Genomic DNA, 20,297 nt, shown 5'->3' on the forward strand with positions numbered 1-20,297 from the left:
AGGTATGTCTGTGTGAATAACCTAGGTGGCACAGTAGATAACAATAATAATAAGGCGATGATGGTGATGATTATAGCTAACATTTATAATGCACTTAAAAGTTGGGGAAATGCTGTACATATATTATCTCATGAGCTTCACAACAACTCTAATAATAATATATTACATATATTATTATACATGTATGTAATATAATAAAATAATAATAAACTATTATTTATCCCCATATAGATGAAAAAAAATGAGTTAAACAGAGGTTAAATGAGTTGCCCAGGTCACATAGCCAATAAGTGGCTAGGGCTAGATTTCAACTCAGACTTCCTGAGTTCAGGTCTTCCTAACCCCAGCTCCAGCATTGGCAGCTAGGTAATACAAAGGATAGAGTATTGAACTTGGAGTTAGGAAGTCCTGAGTTCAAATCCTCTCTCAGACACATAATTATGTGACCCTAGATAAGTCACATAACCTCTGTCTGCCTCAGTTTCCTTATCTATAAACGGGATGATAACACCAACCTCAAAATGGTAATTATGATGAGCATGAGACAAACTATGTTCAGCATGTCCTCAATCTTTAAGTACTACATAAGTGATAGCTATTGCTGCTTTTGAGATGAAAGTAGGAAAATCAACAATACCTGAAATATAAACAGAAGAATTCCATGTTGGAGACAACAAAATTTTTGAGTACTTGAGGTTCCATTTTAAGATATCTCAGAGAAGATTCTAAAAGAATGGGAATGGTCATAAGCAGCATCATATTCTCCTCTATACAACCACTCACCCATAGATCCTATCTCGATTTTTTTTCCTATCTCTCAAACTTTTTTATGAGAATGTTCTATGCATGTGTAGAGTCAATACATTGCCTATTTCTGTAATGATGCAATCATGAGAAAGGAATGCCCAGATTTTCCTAAACAATTTTCTGCAGATGATCTCATCTGTCTTGTTACATAATTAGTAAAGAGAATACATGATATTTCTGTTTCTATTATACATAGACAATGGAAAAAAAATTGATGCCGAAAAGGAAAAGAAGCTTTGAAGATTCTCCTTTAGCAAGGAGAATTCTCCTCTGTGTATTTTAAGAGCATACCTAATTCTCTGATAGGCACAACTACAGAGACAACTATGTCAGGCAAAGCATAAAATAAATGAATATTGACCAGAACACGTCCTAGGCAGAGACCAGATGGCCTCTATACAGCAACAGGCCACCCTGACCTCCACATACTCATCTGGGCAGATGACATTATATTGTCAAAACACTCCAAGTCTTCCTTAAGACATGAGGAAGGAGACTTTTCCTTTTCTCTTCTCTCTGTTATGCCATTGCACCCATTTCCCCCACTGAAGCAATGCTGTAACTGATTAGATTCTAAAGCAATTGCACAAAAGTCTGTTTAGTCAATAGGGATAGACAAGGGGGGGTCATGTGATTTGACTGATATAGGGAACTATGCGATGAGGAAATATTATTAGGTGGTATACATCTATATATGCGCAAGCATAGGTATATATTCCTCATCTGGAATATGTATGTTGTTCATTTGTTTTAGTAGTATCTGCTTCTTTTTGGGTTTCCTTGGCAAAGATATTGGAGTAGTTTCCATTTCTTTCTCCAGCTTGTTTTACAGATGAAGAAACTGAGGCAAACTGGATTAAGGTTCTTGCCTAGTGTCACACCTTGTATGTGTCTGAGGCAAAATTTGAACCCAGGAAAATCAATTTTCCTTACTCTCGTCCCAACATTCTGTGCCTTTTGGTTGCCTTAAATATACTTATACATAGATATATACATATATGTATTTGTATGTAAATAATACATATATACATACAAGCTCTTATATATCATATTTTAAGATCTGCACAATGCTATGCATATGCTAACTTAGTGGATGTTTTGCATAATTCTATGATCACATCTTATAGATGCGGAAACTGAGAACAATTGAAGTTACATTTTTTTCCTTCAGGATTTGAACTCAAGCTTTTCTCATTTCAAATCCATTGCTTTTACTCACTATATCATGTAAGTGCTCTGGAACAAGGAAACTACCTTTTTTGTTTTTAGAAAGTAGCATCTTAGAGGTCTGAGAGGTTGTCAGTGGCTTCACAATCATTTTAAAGGACTTATCAAGAAGAGTACCAAGGGCTGAGGATATGTGCTTGCTTTGGCAGCACATATACTAAAATTGGAACAGTACAGCAAAGATCGGCAGGACCCCTGCCCAAGGATGAAACCCAAGGGCTGAGGATATAGAGAGGAGCTCGCATTCCATAGGATGCAACATGTCAGTAACGGCACACATAAACTAGAGAGAGAGTAAGTAGATAGGAAGCTGTCTCGTAGGGAAAGGTGTTATGTGGGTCTGGGTTGGGGCTGGGCACAGCCTCCTACAGAAGGAACAATTTGAGCTGACTTCAAAGAAGCTGGAGAAGTGAAGAGGTAGAATGACCCGGGCAGTCGCCAGTGGGAGATGGAGCATTGTGTGAAGGAACAATAAGTAAGTCATTGTGGCTAGGCAAGAGAGGGTGGGAGGGAGGCAGCTATAAGACTTGGAAGATGGTGGAGGGATTTAAATGCCAATCAGAGAATTTTATTTTTGATCCTAAAGAATAATAGAGTTGTAGAGTTTGTGAAATGTATGTATGTGTTGAGGGTGAGGGATACAGTTAGACCCATACTTTAGGATGATCCATTTCTTTGGCAGCTGAGTAGATGATGATGGCTTATAAGGAGAGACATGATGCAGAGAAATCAAACGAAAGACTATGTCCAGGTGACTGATGATAAGAGCCTATTTGAAGGCAGCAGTTGTGGGAGTAGTAGAGCTAAAGGGACTTATAAGAGAGATTTGGTGAGTCAAGCAGCCATAAGGATTTATGATGTTCCAGGTACTATGCTAATTTCTGGAGATAGAAAAAAAGGCAAAAGATAGGATCTGCTCTCAAAGAACTCAGTCTAATGGGGAAGACAACATGCAAACACTATGTACAAAAATGGTACATACAAGATGAATTGGTGATAATCTCATAGGGAAGGCACTGAGGATAAGGAGTTTGGGAAAAGACTTCTTGAAGAAAATAGGACTTTAGTTGATACTTGAAGCAAGCTAGAGAAACCAGCAGACAGAGATGAGGAGGGAAAGCTTTGTGGGCATGAGGGATAGGCAGTCGAAATGCATAGAGTTAAAGGATGGGGATGTAATGTGTGAGGAACAGCAAGGAGACTAGTGTCACAAGATCACAGAGTATGTGGAGAGGAGTTAGGCTTTGAAAGACTGCAAAGGCAGAAAGGAATCAAGTTATAAATGATTTTAAAAGAGAATTTTCGGATTGGTCCTGGAGGCAATAGGGAGTCATTATAGTATATTCAGTAGGTGATGACATGGTCAGATCTATACAATAGAAAGACCAATCTGACAGCTGAGTAAAAGATAGCTTGGAGTGCTGAAAGACTTGAGGCAGGGAGAAGAGCCAACAGACTGTTAGAGTTCAGGCATGAGATGATAGGGACCTGCACCATCTGGTGACAATGTCAGAAGAGAGAAGTAGACATATATGAGTGATGTTTCAAGGGTAGAAATAAAACAAATAAACAATCAAACTTGTCCTTGTTTTTAGTCCTGGAACACCAACTTGTCTTTTGAACAACTCAAATTAGGTGTCCCATAGCTATCTCAAACTTGACCTGTCCAAAACCATCCAACCATCATCAAACTCCCACCTGTGGCTCCAAGAAGCTATAGCATGCTCAGCAACCACACCCTGGTAAAACCATCTCATCAGATAGGCTGCACTAGGTTGAGGGTAACCAACAAACCTCAAACACATCTATTGGTGGGTTAGGGCGATGACTACCCAACTCATGTGAAGACTTCTCCCAATGAAATAGAGAGATTAGAACAATTTGTCCCAGTGACCATGAAGGTGGTTCAAGTAGACACTGTGTAGTGCTTAGATCTTGGTTAGACATTCAAGATGCCAAGGCCATCTGCTGCATCCCTGGTCATCTGCTGTTGCCCTAACTTTTGTCTTGGCACAGGACTTGGATGACTCTAGAAGAAAGAGCGCCATTGACCACTTAGTGCAACTTTGCCTCATTAAATCCAACTCATAAGAAAGTCAAGACATCTCCTGTGTTGTCATTAGTCCTTTTTTAAAAAAGGAGGATTGACAATATCAACAATAACATTATTATGAAAGGTATCACCATTTCCCCAAGCAAACAGACAAACTTGTTTTAATCCATGGCTTATCACTCCCACTTTCTCCACATCCAATTTGTTTCCCAGGGTTACAACCTAGGTGTCATTCTCAACTCCTCACTCCCCCACCCTCTATATCCATTCAGTTGTTAAGTTTTATGGTTTCTACCTTTGAATTTGGGTTTCTCTTGATTGTTCTTCTCTGGGAAACAACTGCATTGAAATAATATTTGAACCCATGGACATTGATGTTGTCACCACGTTAGAGTAAAGAGAAGAAAAGAGGTTCCTACAGAGGGTACCAAAGGCATGACCTAGATGAAGATTCAGCAATGGAGACCGTGAAGGCAAGTAGAAGAATGAGAGAGAGATCATGGAAATCTAAAGAAGAGAGTAGCCAGAGGGAGACAGTGATCAACAATGTCAAAATCTATTTAGAGATGGAGAAAAGTAAGTTCCCAGGGTCAAAAAGTAAGACTTGAACCCAGGTTTTTCTGACCTCAAGGCCAATTTGTTCTTCATTCCATCATGATGCTATAGTATTTAATGAAAGTGGTAAAAAGTACCTGAGGGTTAAGCTAGCTGTTGAAGCACTTGTATTCCAGGTTCTGCAATTAGTGAGCTGTGACTTCGGGAAAACCATTTTGCTTCTATGGGCATGGGTTTTCCTTTTCTGGAAAAGAGGACAACATGCCTATAATCTCTGGTACTAGAGAGGCTGAGGCTATCTGATCTCTTGAGCTTGGGAGTTCTGGACTGCAGGGAGCTATGTTGATATTGCACTATTTGACATTAATATGGTGAGCCCCAGAAATAGAGGCCATCTGGTTGCTAAAAGAGGGTAGAATCAACCCCATGTCAGAAATGGAGCAGGTCAAACCTCCCTGCAGATCAGAGGATAATCAGGCCATGAATGGATCCTATATTTCCAGCCTGGGTGAGATAGGGAAGCCCAGGATTTAAAGAAAGCATTTTAAAATAAAAAATCAAAAGTAATAAAATGAGGGGACTAAAACTCAATACAACTTCCAGTATCCTTCCAACTTCAAGATTCTAACATTATGGGTTAAATAGGCTTTTGTAAGCTGGTCTGGGAATCAAGCCACTAATTATTATATGCTTTCTATGGGAAACTTTGTTCCAAATTCCCCCAAAGAGACATAAATTAACATTTGGAACAGAATCCATTTGCAAGCTGGGGGATTGCCTGCCTGTATACGCACATGTACAGAAATAAAATGTTATAAACTGGCTTATTCTACGTGGAGATCCAGCATTCCAGCTCAGTTGCACATTTTGTTATGTTTGAAATTTAGTCTGGGTTGTAAGGAGGACATTTTTCTTTATATCCTGTGCTGCAAGTTTGAGTGAAATGGAATTATAGGAATAACCTGTATATTCTTCCTGGGATTGCTAAATAGTCTTTTTCTTCCTCCAGTTGACCCATACTCATGGCTCCATATTTATAGATTCATAGCCCAAGGCAAACAGATACATTTTCTTTGAAAGACAAGGAATTATAAATGAATAGTGTTCTGTGGTCTATAATAAGCCAGAAAACGTGGAACCAAAAATGACTAAACTAGAAAGTTAGGTATTTATAATATATTGTAGAAAAGTACATTATGTAGCCAGGATGTATGAGAAAAGGGGCCAGAAAAATGGGGTTGCTTCCATTTACAGTATCTGGAAATGACTTTGTATAGACAGTGAGAGGCTACAGTTATTCATTGTTATTCAACTCACTGCAAAAACTTCTTTTTCTTTTATATTAAAAATGTATTTATTAAATAAATCATAACTAAAAATTCTTCATTAATATTCTCTGTCTCTCACACAGACACCCATATATATGCATTTGTACATACTCTGTAGTCCTCAGACTCAAGAGATAGGTGGGCAAAATCTAGTGATATAATGGAAAATAGGATTTATAGAGTTGAAAGCTTATTTTGGAATCTTTGCATGTTTGTGATCAGATGAGTCTCCCCCAAAGAACTCAATTTCATTGTGTCTTTTTTATGCCAAAAAATCCTAGTAGTTCAAGTTTTCATTTTAACCCAGTGGAATTGTTCATTGGCTACATGAGGAGGGTGAAAGTGGGGGAGGGAAAGAACATGAATTATGTAACCATGGAAATATTTAATTAATTAATTAAACTCTAATAAAGAGATTATTACACTAAACAGAATATTAAATAAACAAGCAAAATCTCAGCTAAGTGATACAATGCATAGAAAATTGGACTTGCACTTAGAAAGACCTGATTTCCAAGCCTATAGAAATTTATAGAAAAAGAAATGTAAAAGGTAACAAATATTTTTTCTTTGTGCTGGAATTTGCAAAACTTAGAAAACAAGGAATCATGTACTAGGCACAACAAATATGTCAGCAAATATAGAAAAGTAAAGATATTATGCACTATTTTTTCAAATAACTACACTAACATTAGTAGCAAAGATGTAGAGAATAAAATCTAAAAAAAAGTTTTCATTTTAGATCAACTTTTTTTGAATATAGGACAGTAAAATGTTTAAGTTTGTGAATGGAATGATCTGCTTTTTCTTTACTTGGGTGCCAGTTGATATAAAAGTTCATTTGTTTGGTTCAATAAGCATTTTAAAAATATCCTCATCTTCTATCTTGGAATCTATTCTAAGACAGAAAAGTGTTAAGGGCTAGGCCATTGGAGTTAAGTGACTTGTCCAGGGTCATACATTTAGAAAGTGTCTGAGATCAGATTTGAATCCAGGACCTCCTGTATCCAGGCCTGGCTCTCCATCCATTGAACCACCTAACTGTTTTTATCAGGTTCCTGTAATGTGTAAGGTATTGAGTTAAGACCTGAGCAAATACAAAGAAAACAGAAGACAAGCTCTGTTTTCAAGACATTTACAAGTCACTAGCATTAAGATATTGAAAGACATTGTAAGTGAATTTAGCTGTGACTTGAAGGAAGTCAGAGGAACCAGGAGGTAGAGATAAGGAGTGAGAAAATTCCAGGCATGAGGGAAGGCAATGAAAATATTGAGAGAGGAGCTATAATGCCTTATGAGAGGAATAGAAATGAGACCAGTGTCACTGGATCACTGAGTATGTGAAGGGGAAATAAGGTGTAAGAAGAATGGAAAGGTAGGAAGGAGACAAGTTATGAAGGGCTTTGAATGCCAAAAAGGATTTTCTCTTTGATCCTGGAGGAAATAGGGAACTACTAGAGTTTTTTTGATTCAAAAGTGAGTCAGCTCTGTGCATTAGGAAGATCAATGTGATAAGTGAGTGGAGGATGGACTAGAGTGAGGAGAAGCTTGAGGCAGGAAGACCAGCAGGCTATTGCAATAATCCAGGCATGTCATGCTGAGCACTTGTACTAGAGTGATGGCAGTGTCAAAAGAGAGAAGGATGCATATATGAGAGATATTGGAAAGGGAGAACTGACAGTGCTTCTCATCAGTTTGGATATGGGAGGTGAGAGAATGAGGAGTAAAGGATGATTCTAGATTTTGATCTCAGGTGGTGTTTTCAGTAATTGTTGTTCATTCTTTGTTTTTGAAGAGACACAATGACTTCCCAGGGTATTTTACTCAAGTGTGAATTGAATTTAAGTGAGGCAGAGTTACACAAAGCCTCATTCTCTCTTCCAGGGTCATCCAAGTCCAGTGCCAAGACAAAAAAGTCAGGGTGACAGGTGATGACTCAGGATACAACCTTTGCATTTTGGATGACTGACCAAGCTTTAAGCACTACACACCATCTGCTCCAGTCACATTTATGGCCATCTGCTCATTTTCCTGGGAGAAATCTTTACATCTTGGGAGTATATATCCCCCTAACTAACCAATGAATGGTTTTGAGGCTTATTGCTTATCTTCAACCTGGTTTAGCCCATCTTGCACATGGTTTTACCAGGGTTTGGCTTCTGCATATGCTATAGTTTCTTGGATCCACAGGTCGACACCAAAGGTGGATGAGCAGCCCTGAAAAGAGCTCAGCAAGATCTCACAACAGAAATGCTAGTCCTCCTCTAACACAAAAGATAATTTAGTTTGTAATATGTTGAGTTTGACATTCAGTTCAGGATATCCAGTTGGCAATTGACAATTTGAATTTAGAGGTAAGGAGAAAGGTTAAGATTGGGTAAACCAATCTGAGGATCATCACTATAGAGGTGAAAATTGAATCTAGGGAAGCTGATGAGATTACCAAATGAAATAGTAAGGAAAGAATGACCTGGAATAAGATTCAGCAAAGAAGACTGACAAGTCATAGTCAGATATTCAGGAAGAGGACTAGGAGAGAGTAATGTCACAAAAACCTAAAAAAAGAAGAGTATCAAGGGGAAGAGAGACCATCAGTGGTGTCAAAAACTGCAGTGATGTCAAGAAGGATGAGGATTGTGAAAATACCATTCAATTTGGCAAATTATAAATTATTGCAAGGCCATATGTTCCTAAGAAGATTCAATTCCATGTTTTAAATTTTCCTTAGGCAGATGGTTAGGACATGTCTCATTTTCTTTTTTCCTCTCCTTCTAGAAGTGAAGACACAGAGCAGCTGAGTAAATACTAGGCTGAACTGGGTAGACTGGTCTAGAGTAGACACCTTTGAATGGAAATAATTGAGCAGAAGCAGAGAAGGGGAAATTCACAGCCATCTATTAGAGAAAGAATTCCTGAAGTTCCAAACTCAAGTATTGGCAAATTAAAGCTACAAAGATGACCTCTAGTAGTCCTGTAGATGGTTCCTACAAAAGATCCTGGGAAAATCAGCAGTTTTTTCTGGGTTTCTGATACCTCCCTCATATACTTTCTCTCATCCCTTAACTCCTTCAGCCAACATTTCTATTCTCTGAGGTATTTCAGCTGGGTTGTTGCCCTGATTAAAGTAATTGGCACTGAGGTGCAAATGACAAATAGACTTAAACCTCCCAGGGTATATTTATATCCCTTCTACCCAGTGGAGTTTGTTAACCCAAATGAATCATTAATTGGAGAAATGTGTGGGAATGATATTTTTGAGCAAGGGACCTTCTGGTACTCTAAACTTATTCCAGATAGCTACCACCTCCTCTCTCCCTTACCTCCCCCTAGGAGAGACAAATCACACAGAATCAGCATTTTTTAAAATGGTGTGGAACCCTCCCCCTTACCTTAAAAAAAAAAAACCCTCTTACTTTCTGCTTTAAAATCAATACTTTGGTTCCAAGGCAGAAGAGCAGTACGTACTAAGCAACTAGGTTTAAGTGACCTGCCCAGGGTCATATAGTGAGGAACCCCCTGCCTTAGCTCTCTATTCACTGATAAAGGAATTCTAAGGGTTTCATGCTTTTTCATTCCATGTCTGTCAGTGAAAACAGTGGAGAAAGTTTTGTATGTGGGGTGAGGGGCAAGGCAGAAAGGAAGATTGAAGAAATAGGATTGAAGCATTGAGAAAAAAAGGGAGTGACATATAAGGAGGTGGGAAGCATCAAGGCATAGTTTCCTGGGCAGAGTTTATACCTGGCAACCACTCACTGCTTGTAGGATCTTACAAGGATCTTACAAGAGGAACTATAATTATAAAAGAAAAAAAAAGGTAGAGTGGAGACAGGGAGAGAATGATATAATTAAGTGAGGGAAAAGAATGTATGAAAGAAAAAGAGAAAGAGACGGTAAGAGCAAGAAGAGAAGAGATTAAGGTAGAGATAGAATCAAGGGGTTGTAATTTACATCCTATGCTACATATATCAAAAAGCAACAGTAGGCAAATTTTAATATCCTATGGACTAACTCAGAAGCAACCCCAAACTTCTAGCCTTATACTCAGAAAGCACTGTGTTCAAATCTTGCTTCTAATATAGACTAGCTATGAATCCCTACCAATGATACTAAACTCTTCAGTGCCCCAAGCCAAAGCTATCCAGTTCAAAGAGAAATGGGACCTACTAAATCCCTGTGGGACACATATTGACTTTGGAAACCACATATCAACTTCATCTACATTCTATTGAATTTTCATTTATTTTTGTTAAGTATTTCCCAATTTGGTTGAAGTTGTACTTGATCCATCCTTGCCAGTGTTCGATACTTCTCCCCAAAGTAATTCTCTAAATACCTGGGAATATGCCTGCCAAAACAAACCAAATAATTATGTGAACACTTATAAAACACTTATTACATAAATGAAATTAGATTTAAATAATGGAAAATATTCATTGTTCATGGGTGGGCAGAGTCAATATAATTAAAATGATACTTTTACTTAAGCAAATCTAGTGATTCAATGCCATCCCAAATAAATTACCAAAGCTTATTTTTTTAATTAGAAAAAAATAAAAAAAATTCATTTGAAAGGATAAAAGTTCAAGAATATCAAATGAATTAATGAGAAAAATGTAAATGAAGGAGGACTAGTAGTGCCAGAATTTAAACTGTATTATAAAGTAGTAATTATCAAAACTATCTGGTACTAGCAAAGAAATAGAAAGGTAGATCAGTGGAACAGAGCATATATATATAACAAAACAGTAATAAAAGATTACAGTAACCTTATTTTTGACAAAACCATAGATTCAAATTTTGGGGATGAGTTCACTCTTCAGTAAAAATTGCTGAGAAAATTGGAAAGTAGTTTGGCAGAAACTAGGCATAGAACAGTATTTACACCATTCACTAAGATAAGATCAAAATGGATGCATGACTGTGAAATAAAAGGATATATCATAAGCAAATTAGAACAGGGAACATTTTACCTATCACATTTGTGGATAATAAAGGAATTTATAAATTTATAAAGAAGAGACAGAGAGTATTAGGAAATATAAAATGGATCATTTTTTAAATTGGTTATTTTTTATTTAGAATATTTTCCATGGTTATCTGATTCATGATCTTTCCCATCCCTCTTTCCACCCCCCTCTCAGAGCCAACAAGCAATTCCATTGATTTATACATGTGTCATTGTTCAAAACCTATTTCCACATTATTCATATTTGCAATAGAGTGATCCTTTAAAGCCAAAACCCTAATCATACACTCATCAAACCATATAATCAGTCCTATGTTTTTCTTCTGTGTTTCTACTCCCACAATTCTTTCTCTGGATGTGGATAGAATTCTTTCTCCTAAGTCCCTCAGGATTGTCCTAGATTATTGCATTTCTACTTGTAGAAAAGTCTGTTACAAAATGGATCATTTTGATTACATTAAACTAAAAAGGGTTTTGTACAAATAAAATGAATATAGGCAAGATTAGAAGCAATGCAGAGAATTGAGAAAAATTTTGAAGAAAATTTCTCAGCTAGAGGTCCCATATCTAAAAAATATAGAGAACTTTGTCAAATTTATAAGAAAAGCCATCTCTCAATTGATAAATGGATAAAATATATGCACAGACAGTTATATGAAGAGATCAAAGTCATATATATATATATGTATATGAAAAACGCTCTAAATTACTGCTAAGAGAAATGCAAGTCAAAATATTCTGAGGTATTTCATACTCATCAGATTGGCTAAAATAATAAAAAGCAAAATGACAAATATTGGAGGGTATGTGGAAAAGAGGGATATTGATACATTGTTGATAGAACTTTGAACTGAGTCAACCATTTTGGAGAGCAATTTGGAGCTAAGCCCAGAGAGTTATAAAACTCTTGGACCCCATAGTACCTTGCTAAGATTGTCTCCCTAGGTGATCGGGGCAAAAGAAAAAATCTGTATTTTCCAAGATAGCAGCTCTCTGTGGTGGCAAAGAACTGGAAACTGAGGGAATATTCACTGGGGACATTAGCCAGTGGTATATTGTGGTATATTATTGTGATGAAATACTGCTGTACCATAAGAAATGATGGGCAGTTTAATTAAAAAAACACTTGAAAAGACCCACATTAAGTAATGAAGGGTAAAATAAGTAGAATCAAGAGAACATTATGTTCAGCTATAGAATTAATATTTGAAGATTAACTTGTGAATGTCTACCTCTAGGGAAGAAACTAAAAAATAACATGAAAGAAACAATCTATACATACATATCTTTTTGTCAAATGATAGCTTATGTGGTACAAAGAGGGTAGGGAGGGGCTGAGATATCTGTGAATAAATTCTATTAAATAAATACATTTTAAAATAATTAATTAGCAAAAATCATATAGTAGAAGTGGTACAGGTCTTCACTGGGAAGAGTGGTAATTAAATTATTCTTCTATACTGTCACTTGCAAAATATAATTGCATGCTATCCATATTAGGTTAGTGTTAAAAAATTGGGCTCAACCATGTGCCAGACTTTGTCTGGGACATTGATTCATAATTGTTTTGGTCTCAAGACCTTAAAGATGTCTTTTAAAAAATATTGAGGACCCCCTTCCCAAGTTTTTTTTTTGCTTGTGTGGATTACATTTATTTATATTCCTCATATTAGAAATGTATAAGTCTTAGTATTATTATAAATATAATTTTGACTTAGAGAAAGTGTCAAGGACCCTCATCGTTCTCCAAACCATACTTTGAGAACCCTTGGCTAGAGAATCAGGAGACACAAAAAAAAAAGAAAAGAGAAAGAGTTTCTGCCCTTTAGGAGCTTACATTCCACAGGGAAGACGAAGTCCTCTAACTTGTCTGGGCTTCCCTTTCCTTGTCTTTAAAATGAGAGATATGTAGTTGGCAGCAAGGAAGATTTCTGACAGCTCTGAAGGTGTGAGCCTGTGTGATACACTTCCATTACCATCTGATAGTTCAATGGATCTACCAGATGCAAAATGTAAATATTATTTTGATTTAAACCCTTCTAGGAGGCAGCTACATTCTACTTTGTCTTTATGTAGTACCTCTTTAGGATGAGTTTGGCACTCTAGAGTTTTGGCAAAATTATTAGCATTTATGTGGGACATGAATGTTTGTAAAATACTTCACAATCTTATTTGGTCTTTCAACAACCCAACAGTAGGTGTTACTTGTTACAACTGAGGCTGATAAAAATTAGATCCAGTCATGCAAGTATCTGAGGCAACTTTCAGACAAAACATGGAAGTTGAGTGCTAGGAAGGTCAGCTGGAAGCAGATTTGTAGAGTGCTTTGAAGGCTGAGGACTTTGTAGTCTATTGTCAATAGTTCATGCTTTCCTCTAAGTAAGAAGCAGCTTTCCCTATGGCACAAACAGGACTGTGATATACCTCTTCTGTGAACATGATAAATGTTGACTAACTTACTCTTCTTGATTTCTTGAGGACAGAGACTGTCTTTTGATTTTCCTAGCACTTTGGCAGAAGTGGGCACAGAGTATCACTTAATAAATTATTGTTGCTTTTGGACTCCATACTCTATTTTTGGGGGGAGGCAAAGAAATTCAGTGTAAAGACCTTGGGATTAGAATTTAGATAGGTCTGGGTTCTAGTCCATGTTTGTCATAAATTGCTTTTGATACCTAAAAAATAAAGTCCTCATAACAAATATGAATGCCCTGAAACAAATTCCTTCATTGGTCATGCCCAAAAATATATATCTCATTCTACTTTAAGTAGACTATGTCCCTGTGGCATTGGCAGGTAATATTTTACTTTACTTTATTATCAACTAAAATGCACCTTTTCTCCCTTACTCTCTCATTCTTCATTGAAAAAAGAAAATAAAATCATTGTAACAAATATGTTGTTAATTGTTCATGTTTTCCCATAAGCAATAAGAAGCTTTCTCCATTGCATATACAGTACTCTGAAATCCGTCTTCTGTGAACATAAGTGCTGACTGACTTACTATTTTTTTTTCTGACTTACTATCTTTGATTACTTCAGGGCATAAATTGTATTTTTACTTTCTTCGTATCCCCAGCACTTCACAGAAGTGGTGAATTGTGTGTGTGTGTGAGAGAGAGTATAGAATTTTATATAGTTATTATAGTTTATTTTACAGAGCTTTTATAGTTTATTGGTTTATCCCATGGCCAAGGGTAAATGCAGAGTAAATCAGAGCAAATCCTTCTCTTTTTCATGTCCAATATATATATATATTCTCCAAATCTGTACTCAAGTCCATCACCTCTTTTATCAAGATGTTGGTAGTATGTTCCATTACAACTCCTTTATAATTATGTTTGGTCATTGCAGTGATTAGAATTCTTAAATCTTTCAAAGTTGTTTGTCTTATATACTTTTGTTGTTTAATCATTTTCAGCCATGTCTCACTCTTCATGAGCCCTTTGAGGTTTTCTTAGCAAAGATACTGGATTAGTTTGCCATTTCCTTCTCTTGCTCATTTTACAGATGAAGAACTGAGACAAAAAAAAGCTTAAGTGACTTGCCCAGAATCACACAGCTAGTAACTATCTGATTCTAGATTTGAACTCGGGTCTTCATGACTCCAGGCCCAGTATTCTAGCCACTGTGCCATCTAGTTATCCCCTTACAATACTGTTGTTATTATATTAATTATTGTCTTGGTTCTGTTCATTTCACTTTGTATCAGTTCATATAAGTCGTCTCAAGTTTCTTGTAGCTAACATCTTTCATTTTTTCTTATGGTACGATTGTATTACATCACATTAATAAACAGAAATTTGTCCAGCCATCCCACAATTAAGAGGGCAGGCCTCTTAGTTTCTGGTTCTTTGCCACCACCAAAAAAGCTGTTATAATTTTTTTTTTTACACAGAGTGTCATTTTCCTCTTTGTTTGATCTCTTTGGGAGCAAAGACTTATTAGTTAGTCAAAGGTTATGCACAGTTTAAAAGCTTTTTTGGACATAGTTCCAAATTGTTTTCCAGAATGCCTAAACCAGTTATTATGCCATCAACAGTGCACTAATATATATGTTCTCCTATAGTCATTCCAGCATTTATCAATTTTTTCATTTTTTAGCCAATTTTTCCAATCCGATGAGTGTTGCTTTATTTTCATTTTTTTTTATTATTAGTGATATGGCACATTATTTTATATGGCTATGGATAGTTTGGATTTCTTCCTCTGGAACCACCTGTTAATATCCTTTGACCATTTGTCAATTGTTGATTTTTTTTTACAAATGAAAAAACTGAGTGCAGATAAGAAAACTAAATTATAGAAAAATTAAATGTCTTGCACAGTGACTTACTTTCTTGCACACAAATAATAAATACAAGAGCAGCTATCTGAACTGCTTTTTTAAAAAAAGTAATATTCTAAGGCAGAAGAGAGATCAGGGTTAGGCAATGGGGGTAAAATGACTTGCCCAGGGTTATACAGCTAGGAATTTTCCTAGACCAGATTTGAAACCAGGACCTTCAGTGTCCAAGCCTGGCTCTCTATCTACTAAGCCTTCTAACTGCACCAGCTCAGTTATAATTTAATGAAAAGAAAGGCAGAGAGTAAGACTACATTGATTCAATTCATGTATTGTCAGGCTATTTACAACTATCAGATTAAGCTGCTTAAAACTTTGCATTTTCCTATGTCTTAAAAACTTTCACTGGATTGAAAGGGAGCAGAGTGAAGGTGTCAACAGCCCTGGAGGATGATTGGCTGGTATAAAGGGTAGGATGGTGGTCCTAGAGTTAGAAAGACCTGAGTTCAAATTTGCCTTCAGATGTTAGCTGTGTAATGCTGGGCAAATCACTTTTAACCTCTTTGGAATGAGTGATACCTGAAAATTCTTTCTATTATAACATTATATTATTATATATATTAGTTATATAATATTATAACAACATAAATTATTATATAATTATATAAATATATAATGATATTTTATATATATACATATATAATTATATGACTAAAAAATAATAAAACTAGGATACCCAGTAAGAAAGCTAGCCTTATAATGTTTGTACTTCAAACTGTTGCATTGGCGACATTTTGGCATTTTATGTGTATGATGGAAGTGAAGGTGCCTGAAGGTCCAGATGGGAAATTGCTCTCTCTTCTTTTGTAAATCACCACAGCCCAACTGTCTCATCAATGCTCAGAGGAAATCTAAGAATTTGAAGTGACTATAAATTGATTTTTAGATATCTCTGTTGGGCTTTATTCTGAATTTACCAAAGTGGTTCATTTCATTTTCCAGATCTCACCAGACCAGGTATAAAAAGATAGAAAATACTCTTCACTGATGTCAATTGAAAACTTACGAAACACTCCATCAACAGCAAAATATTTTGACTTTATAAGGCTTATTTTATTAGAACATCAGATATTGTGAGGGGCAGAAGGACCTTGAAAGGGGCAAGACCTTGTTTAAGTCTTGCTTTTCACCCCTGAAGAGCTGTGTGACCACAGACAACTCTTATCTACTCTAAGTTTCAGAAGGGGATTCATAACCCTTTGTTGACCATTTAATACATGCCAAACACTGAGGGTATTCATACAAAGGCAAAGATAGCCCCCAAGGAGATTAGCCCTTGAGTTGGAAAAGTTACCAAGATGGTGAGTGGGGATTAGAGGAGAACACACTTGACACATCTCATCCAGGAAGAGTGTCTTCTTCTCCCACCTCCAACATTCCCCATCCAACTCAATGACAAATACAATGCTATCCACAGAATAGGTACTCAATTCACACTTGACAAAAGAATGACTAAAAACCAAACTGTAAACTAGTATGACTGAAGATCCTTACCAACCTCCATTTCCCATTTCCTCTCAAGACTCCCAAAGGAGTGATTTAAAAAAAAAAAAACTCAATCAACTACAATAATTACTTTCTTCCATTGCTATCCCCATTTAAGACAGAAAAAAAGGAAAGCAACAAAATCCTTGCCATAAATATGCATAGTCAAGCAAAACTAATTCTCATCTTGTCCATGTTGAAAAATGTATATCTCATTCTGCATCTTAAAGAATCTGTCACCTCTCAGGCGAGGGATGAGAGCATTCTTTGTCATCTGGCATCCCAGTTGGCCAGTGCATTGATCTTAAATTCTTAAATCTTTCAAAGTTGAAAAGACTTATTTTCTAAGAACATTAAAAAAAAAAAAGAAAAGCCTTGCTTGTCCTTTATGCTTATGCTAGGCAAGATAAGGTTAGGCTGTGGATTTATTTTTATTTTTTGTCTTAAATCATGGATTTTGAGACATATTTGTTACGTTCAGGTCAACTCCAAAGCTTCATTTCTGATGTATTTGCCATTGCTGAAGAAGGTTTGACTATTCCTGGGTTCTATAGGGACATATCCTATAAAGATTTATCCTTCCTAATCTTACCCAGCCTCCTGGGTTCAATTTTGCTAATCTCATTTTCAACTGATTCATACAGATCAACAAATACATTTGTGTGTCTATAACCAAGACTTGCCACTGAGCAAGGCAAGGTTGTGTAAAATCAACATCCCTAAGTGCTTTGAACTAAATAAGAATTCATTACAGTAATTCTGCTGTGCAGTGCCTTTGAGAAGAGTAAATAAGGGCGACAATGTTACTCTAGTGCCTTGTATTTATTTGTTGCCCTTCTTTTGAGGAAAAAAAAGTGATTTTTCACTCTCTGTGAAACTTCATATATGTTTCTGGACATTAGATTCTCATCGTTTTTTTTCTATGCTTTCTCTTCCCTCCATTAATGAAGTTTTCTCTACTCTTGGCTGTATATTTGGCAAGTGGAGGGAGGAAGGGTTGGGAAATGTGTAATCACCTGGAATGGAGAATGACCCAGTGCCTCATAAAAATGTATTATTAGTAAGCTAATAAGCCCCTGCTATGGCGAGTGCCTCTTCCTTAAATGATCTAAAATCCCTCAGAGATGTTGAACTGATCTCCAAACTACTCTTCTTCCTGTTCCAGTCCTACCCCATGGGCTGGAGACTTTATTTCATTTTAAATCTAGCTATGAAAAGTAGTGCTGCTTTCCTAACTAATACTGCACTCCAGGTCCAGGGATAGAAAAAAGAAATTTTAACAGTAAACTTTAATACAAATTTTCTAATTCATTACCAAATAAAAATCACAAACATGATAATGTTGAGAAATCGTGAAATTATAAACACAAGTACCATAGCAATTGCATGTTGTGGGCTACTAAGACTGGATAAAGAGACCATCTGGGGGAGTAGAGAACTAATCTTGGCTTGGGATCTGATGGATAGAGAGGATGCCACCAATAACTCTAGTGGTCATGAGCCTCAAATGAGATAAAATATGGAAAGTTCTATGCAAACTTTAAAGCATTGTTTAAAAGGTAGCTATTATTATTACTATTAATTTGTATCAGTCATTTAACTTCTCAGGGTCTCAAAGTGAAAATGTTGGGTTAGATCAGGGGTTCTTAATCAGGAATCCATGGACTCAATAAGGTTTTTTGGATACAGTTTAGGGGGTCTGGAACCTACGTTAAAATTTTATTTTAAAAAGCATTTTGATTTGGGGCATCTGGGTAGTTCAATGGCTTGAATGCCAGGCTGAGAGAGAGGAGGGAGGTCCTAGATTCAGATCTGACTTCAGATACTTCCTAGTGGTGTGACCCTGGGCAAGTCACATAACCCCTTATGATCTTCAGTCTTAGAACCAAGACTTAGTATAGATTTTAAGACAGAAAGTAAAGTGTTTTGTTTTTAAAACAATTTATTGCTATAAATAAAATTGGTTTTCTTTGTAATCCTATACATATAATTTGTGCATTTAAATTATTATTTTGAGAAGGTCTATCAGTTTGATATCCTAAAAGGTAAGCCGTGCTAAATGCTCTCTAAGCTCTCTTCCACCTTTAAGTTTTCATATACTTCTAATATGACACTTTGCATTTATTTTCTTATATTAGTTTTTGCATATGGCTTTTTTCTTCAACTGGAGGGATTATTTATTTATTCATTTTTTATAATCCTTGTTATCATTCTTGGTATCAGTTCTAAGACAGAAGTGTGGCAAGGAGTAGGCAACTGAGTTTAAGTGACTTGCCCAGGGTCACACAGTTAGGAAGTATCTGGGTATTTTAACACAGGTCCTCCTGACTCTGGGCCTAATGCTCAATCACTCTATTATCTAGCTGTCCCCAGACCAATAATTTATTAAAATTATAAATTTATATATTTATTTATAATATTTATACATTTATACTTTATAATAGAAATTTATATAAATAATATTAAATTATAATTTTATTAAAGTAAAAAGGCAAGTACATGCCTTACTTTTTTGTGCCTCTCACAGTTTTTACCAAAATGTCTTGAACAATTAATTTTTAATTCAAAAATTTTTTTCCATGGTTCCATGATTCATATTTTATTCCTCCCCTTATCTGTCCTCCCTATCCCAGAGTTGACAAGCAATTCTACTGGCTTATACATATATATATTATCACTTGAATCCATTTCCATGTTACCATTTTTGTACAAGAGCAATCCTTTAAAACCAAAATCATAAATCATAAACTCATATAAACAAGTGTTAAATCACATTTTCTTCTGGATTTCTACCTCCACAGTAGGAGTAGTAGATATGAATAGCATTCTATCTCATAAGTTCCTCAGAAGGAATTCCATGTGAACTGGAACAACCTCCAGGAACTGATGCAGAGTGAGAGGAGCAGAACCAGGAGAACATTGTACACAGAGACTGATACACTGTGGCACAATGGACTTCTCTACTAGCAGCAATACAATATCCAGGACAATTCTGAGGGACTTATGAGAAAGATGCTATCCACATCCAGAGAAAGAACCGTGGGAGTAGAAACAGAGAAGAAAAACTCACGATTGATCACATGCTTCGATGGGGATATGATTGGGGATGTAGACTCTAAATGATCTCCCTAGTGCAAATATCAATAATATGGAAATAGGTCTTGATCATTGATACATATAAAACCCAGTGGAATTGCATGTGGGCTACAGGGAGAGGGGTTTGGGAGAAGGGAAGGGGAAGAACACGAATCATGTAACCATGGAAAAATATTCTAAATTACTTAATTAAATAAAATAAAATAAAAGGTAAAAATAAATAAATAAATAAATTCCTCAGAATTGTCCTGGATCATTGCATTGCTTTTAGTAGCAAAGTCAATTACATTTGATTGTCCCACAATGTTTCAGTTACTGCATATAATCTTCTCCTGGTTCTACTTATTTTACTGTGCATCATTTCATGGAGGCCTTTCCAGTTCTTCTAGAAATCAAGCAGTTCATCATTCCTTAGAGCACAAGAGTATTCCATCA

The 20,297-nt window shown here is 36.2% G+C and overlaps 1 protein-coding gene and 1 non-coding gene across 2 annotated transcripts in view; both read left to right on the forward strand.

Annotated features, from left to right (window-relative positions):
* Window positions 1-20,297, forward strand: part of TMC1 (transmembrane channel like 1) — a 209,765-nt gene that overhangs the window by 87,509 nt on the left and 101,959 nt on the right. The window lies entirely within an intron of this gene.
* LOC130455669 (U6 spliceosomal RNA) lies at window positions 2,168-2,275 on the forward strand. The gene has a single exon (XR_008913776.1). It is a non-coding gene; the product is annotated as a U6 spliceosomal RNA (small nuclear RNA).

This window comes from Monodelphis domestica, chromosome 7, assembly GCF_027887165.1.
Source record: "Monodelphis domestica isolate mMonDom1 chromosome 7, mMonDom1.pri, whole genome shotgun sequence".
Taxonomy (NCBI): domain Eukaryota; kingdom Metazoa; phylum Chordata; class Mammalia; order Didelphimorphia; family Didelphidae; genus Monodelphis; species Monodelphis domestica.